General features: G+C 40.9%; 1 pseudogene; it reads right to left on the bottom strand.

Moving 5' to 3' along the window:
• Window positions 1-2708: 2708 nt before the first annotated feature.
• Window positions 2709-5823, bottom strand: LOC140621883 (dipeptidyl peptidase 1 pseudogene; annotated as a pseudogene).
• Between the last annotated feature and the right edge of the window lie 291 nt (window positions 5824-6114).

Genomic DNA, 6114 nt, shown 5'->3' with positions numbered 1-6114 from the left:
GTCAACATATAGAATAACACCCAGAGCTCATCCATCAAGTGCCCACCTCAGTGCCCATCACCCAGTCACCCCCACCCCCCGCCCTCCTCCCCTTCCACCACCCCCAGTTCGTTTCCCAGAGTTAAGAGTCTTTCATGTTCTGTCTCCTTTTCTGATATTTCCCACTTATTATTTCTCCTTTCCCCTTTATTCCCTTTCAGTATTTTTTATATTCCCCAAATGAATGAGACCCTATAATGTTTGTCCTTCTCCGATTGACTTATTTCACTCAGCATAACACCCTCCAGTTCCATCCAGGTCGAAGCAATGGGTGGGTATTTGTCGTTTCTAATGGCTGAGTAATATTCCATTGTATACATAGACCACAGCTTCTTTATCCATTCATCTTTTGATGGACACCAAGGCTCCTTCCACAGTTTGGCTATTGTGGATATTGCTGCTAGAAACACGGGGTGCAGCTGTTCCGGCATTTCTCTGCATCTATATCTTTGGGGTAAATCCCCAGCAGTGCAATTGCTGGGTCGTAGGGCAGGTCTATTTTTAACTCTTTGAGGAGCCTCCACACAGTTTTCCAGAGTGGCTGCACCAGTTCACATTCCCACCAACAGTGTAAGAGGGTTCCCTTTTTTCCACATCCTCTCCAACATTTGTTGTTTCCTGCCTTGTTAATTTTCCCCATTCTCACTGGTGTGAGGTGGTATCTCATTGTGGTTTTGATTTGTATTTCCCTGATGGCAAGTGATGCAGAGCATTTTCTCATATGCATGTTGGCCATGTCTATGTCTTCCTCTGTGAGATTTCTGTTCATGTCTTCTGCCCATTTCATGATTGGATTGTTTGTTTCTTTGCTGTTGAGTTTAACAAGTTCTTTCTAGATCTTGGATACTAGCCCTTTATCTGATACGTCTTTTGCAAATATCTTCTCCCATTTTGTCTTTTAGTTTTTTGACTGTTTCTTTTGCTGTGCAAAAGCTTCTTATCTTGATGAAGTCCCAATAGTTCATTTTTGCTTTTGTTTCTCTTGCCTTCATGGATGTACCTTGCAAGAAGTTGCTGTGGCCAAGTTCAAAATGTGTTGCCTGTGTTCTCCTCTAGGATTTTGATGGAATCTTTTCTCACATTTAGATCTTTCATCCATTTTGAGTTTATCTTTGTGTCTCCTGTCTAGTTTCAATCTTCTGTCTACTAAACCTTATAGCCGTGACGTTCTTTAATAATACATTAGCAGTTTTGAGACACAGCGGCAACATAATCTACACAGGCAATAGTAACCCTCAAGATGCCAAACCATTTGAGGCTAGAAAAATGTAGATTGTAGAACTATTTGTGACACCTTGTTTTCAAATTCCAGAGTGTTTCCCATGAGGGTAAGAGGTAAGGTGTTTTCACTCTAAATCCCTAGCTCCACTGAACTTTTTCTTTTGCCATCATGCCGTAAATGGGATGGTTAAAAAAATCCATTTTCACTCTGTAATTGTATCTAACACCCTAAGATCTTAAGTCTAAAATAGCAACAATGCTTTCTTAGTTTCAGCTATATCCTTTTAAATAGTTGTTCAGGAACAATAACAATAAATAAATATTCCAGGAACATCTGGGTGGTTCAGTCTGTTAAGTATCTGCCTTCAGCTCAGCTCTTGATCCTGGGGTCCTGGAACTGAAGTCCACATTGGGTTCCCTGCTCAGTGGGGAGTCTTCTTCTCCCTCCCAATCTCTCTCTCTGCCACCCTTCTCACTTGTGCTCTCTGTGTCTCAAATAAATAAATAAAATCTTTTTTAAAAATTAAAATTACAGGGCACCTGGGTGGCTTAGTGGTTGAGCATCTGCCTTTAGGTCAGGTCACCATCCAGGTTTGGGGATCGAGTCCTGCATCAGGCTCCTGGCAGGGGGCCTGCTTCTCCCTCTGCTTCTCCTCGGTTGTCTCTCATGAATGAATGAATAAATAAAATCTTTTAAAAAATTAAAATTACAAATAAATAAGTAAATATTCTAAATACTCTCCTCTTACATCTTTCAGATAAGTCACTGATTTAGTTTTGAATATTTATAAAAAATATCTTTCCAAGAGACTCTACTTTGTAGCAAAATTAAAATTTCCAGATTTGTAGAAATCATTTTTTTTTTGTTTTTTTTTTTTTTCCCTAAATGAGAGTAATGCTCTGATTTCACTTCTGGATTAACCAATTACTAGCCTTAAATATAATACTTCAAAAAAATACTTCAGAAAGATGTTGAGAATCATATAAAAATGCTTAACACAGCATGCAGCCAATCTATTGGCTCTGTTACTTAAATTTTGTGTTTCTTTGTTTCAAACATGATTCCAAAATAAAATTAAAGAATTTTTAAAAAAACACTTTCATTTATAAATATAAATGCAAACAAACCTATTTTACTTTGAATAAAAGTTAAGAATAGACTGTACATTGCATTTCCCAAATTGTGAAAGAGACTAAAGTAAGGTGCTATCAGGCTAAGAAATCGCCAGCCATTTCTCTGAAAAACTAGTTCATATGGAAGCCATGTACCCTATGGTAAGCATATGATATTTTATTTGTTTATGGGAAGAAAATAGGATAAATTTTAACTATTTTTCTCACCACATAGTTATTTGGTTTTTTTTTTGCCATTTTTCTTGTGACTTTTATATTTTAAAAATGTCTGTTCTCCCAAAGACTTTAAAAAATATACTATATTTGAATCAAAATAATGAACAGAATCCTGCATTTTATTACTACGTAGCTACAAAGTAGTCCAGTGGTTAATGGAAAGGTATATTTAAATCAAAGGCAATTTTAATTTTAAAGGCAAAAATCTTCATAGGAATCTATCTGTAATCTGAAATTGCTGCTATAAAAGTTTTCGGTCTGAATAAATTGACCCCCTTTCGTGACTAATGGTGGTCAACAGGAAATGCCAGGACCCATATCCTACAATTTAGGAATTGGTGTGGCTGCCACTGCTATGCTTTCAATTGCACATTCATCTGTTCCTCTGCAGATCTGGAAGTAACCATCTTCACCCCACCTAGAGCCCCAGCTGTTTTTCACAATCCAGTAATCCATCCCAGAGGCTGAGTCAGTACCATAGCCCACCAGCAAAACAGCATGATTAGTGAGTTCAAAGGGGTTGATAGGGTCTCTCAGGCCAGTGTGGTAATAGATTCCCTTCTGGTAGTGGAAGAAGTCATCATAGACTTCAAAAGCAACTGCCATGGGCCCGTGACGGACCAGCTCAAGCTTCATCAGGGCTTCATTGCAGGCCCCATAGAAACCTCCCACATAGTGGTACTCAGAGGAGTAGTAATGGAAGCAGTCATTTGGTTTGCATGGAGAATCAGAGCCTGCGTAGGAGAAGCAGGCCTCATCCACCAACCCAAAATCTTGGGCATATTTTCCTGCGATGAGGTACGGGAAGCCACCTTCACAGCCTTGAGCATACTGGCTGCAAGAGACAATCTCCTGAGGACTCAAAATTGGAGTCTGAGTATTGTTGGTTAGTATACGGATTCTTGCTTCCAACATAGCTGTAGATGCAAATGCGTAGCAGCTTCCACAAGATGCTTGGTTTCGAACAGGACTAACAAAATTGGTACCACGAACATTTCTCCAGTCCCATGATGTTGGCAAACGTGAAATCTCTTCATGTATTTCAGCAGTCAGTGGTGTGGGTTTAGGCCTTGGGATTTTCCGGCCACCAGCTCTCCTCATCATGTCTCTCAAGGTGAGAGTCTCATATTCTATGTATCTGGTTGCAGTCCAAGACTTCTGAATGGTATTGATCGCTTTCACAAACTCATAGTTGTATTTGTAGAGCCTATTAGAATTGTTTTCCTGGAGCCTCTCAATGTGTTTTGTGTTCACCTTCGCTTTTTCAGAGGTAGTTCCCATCTTGGTTCCAGTGAAACAAGCCCAGTTCCGGCCCAGCACATCATGCACCCATCCGGTCATGGTCTCGTTGCAGTAACTGGTGACCCTGTGACCCTCTTCTTTATACTTAAAAAAGGCAAACCACTTGTAGTCATTCAACACAATCTCAAAGCCTTGATTGTAAATGATGGTAAAATCGCCCGTATTGCCAAAATTATCATATGCCGTGTCCAACTTCTCAAGATGCACCACTACTTTTTTTTCTGGTGGTCCCATCACCAAGCAGTTGACGCTGCGGGACCCCGCGGGGCCCACCTGGAAGACCCACGTGCCCAGCAGCTCAGGGTGGGTGCAGTTGGCAGGCGTGTCGTGGTGCGCGGCGCCGAAGCCGGAGAGCAGCAGGAGTGCAGCGGACAGCAGCGGGCTGGCCGGGGATCCATGCCGGCGAGGTCCGTGGCGGGGAGCAGAGGCCGAGGGCCAGGCCGGCCGCACCACGCGTGCCTTAAACTAGCCGGAGCTGCCGGAAACCCCTAGTTATTTGGTTTTTAAAGTATACTTAAGAGTTGGCCTGGGGGCTCAGTTGGTTAGGCCCCAAGTCTTGATTTCAGCTTAGGTCATGATCTCAGGGTTGTGAGATCGAGCCCTGCTCAGTGAGGAGTTGGCTTGGATTCTCTCTCTCCTTCAGCCTCTGCCCCTCCCTCTGCTCTCTCTCTCTCTCTCTCTCCATCTGTCTTTCTAAAATAAATAAATTCTTTAAAGTAAGCAATAGTTTGTAATATGGTATATAAATACACCATTACTCTCCTTTGTAGTCTCAATGTCTGGCCCACTGTTTGGCACATTAGATATCTAGCAATTAGCTAATTAGCCAATCATTCTATGATGAAATTTCTGTGGCTGAAAATTATCAGGAATCAATTATTGTAATAGGATTAGAATGTTAGGTATTATTGAAAAATCCATCCCTCCCCATGTGAATTTTGCCTAGAATATCCTGTGCTGTCCTAAACTTCTCAGGGGTGTATATTTTAAAGATGTTATTTATGTATTTGAGAGAGAGAGAGAGAGAGCGAGGGAAAGAGAAAGCATGAGCAGTGGGGAGAGGAAGCAGGCTCCCCGCCCAACAGAGAGCTTGATTCCCTTGCCCCTCCCTGCCAGGCTCCATCCCAGCACCCCAGAATCTGGACCTGAGCCAAAGGCAGGTGCTTAACCAACTGAGCTAATTGGGCACCCTTCAGGGATGTATGTTTTAAAAGATAGACACAATGGAAGAGCGCCTGGGTGGTTCAGTCAGTTAAATGTCTGCCTTCAGCTCAGGTCATGGTTCCTGGGTCCTGGGACTGAGTTCAGAGGGGGCAGGGGAGGTTCTGGGGTAGAGCTCCATATCAAGCCCCTTGCCCAGCTGGGAGTTTACTTCTCCTTCTCCCTTTGCCCCTCCCCTTGCTCATGCTCGCTCCCTCTCAAATAAATCTTTTTTTTTTTCCAAGACGACATATAGATTGGATGAACTTTTTCAAATCTGTTACCCAGTATTCACATATATACCTTTTACTTTCTATTCAAACATTTTCCAGAAACTTATAGAAGTGACTTGGAGTGGAATGGTGTCTATTTGTACCATGCTTGAAGATACAGGGGAAAGACTCTACCACACATGTGTCTTAGCTCATGTTTTCTGGCCTTTCAAGCCATGCTGTATTCATGTACCTAAAACTTTATTAAGCGCTTTTATGAAACCCTTTTCTTTGCCCTGAGCCTGCAGAAAACACAAATAATTCACAGTATGCTGGCAAGAATAGAATGCTGCTTCACCCTGATGGCAGGAAATCATAATTATAAGCATTTGTCATTAAAACGACTGTGGGGAATAAGCATATTCTGTACTTTAACATTTAAAAAAGAGAATTTAAAAAAAAAAATTAAAAAAAAAAAAAATAAATAAAAAATAAATAAAAAAGAGAATTTGAGATTAGCTCTGAGCTGTACATAGCCTGGTATTTTAATTAAAAGTAAAGACTATAAAGCCATTTATAAAAGCAATACCAAATTAGCAGGTTACTTAATTTTACTTTCATGTTCCTTTTCTCACTGTGCCTTAGGGATTATTTTGAAGACTGTGCTTGTCATTTTACCATAGAAGATAATACAAATATTCTTGGAAGTTGCTCATTGTAATGAAAAGTTGTTCTTCTTTTAATGAAACATATTGTAGATTTTCAATCTTTGTTCCATCTGAATTCTAGT

The sequence above is a fragment of the Canis lupus genome, chromosome 31, assembly GCF_048164855.1.
Source record: "Canis lupus baileyi chromosome 31, mCanLup2.hap1, whole genome shotgun sequence".
Lineage (NCBI taxonomy): Eukaryota > Metazoa > Chordata > Mammalia > Carnivora > Canidae > Canis > Canis lupus.
The sequence above is the reverse complement of the archived record's forward strand: the minus strand, read 5'-3'. Positions and strand labels throughout refer to the sequence as shown.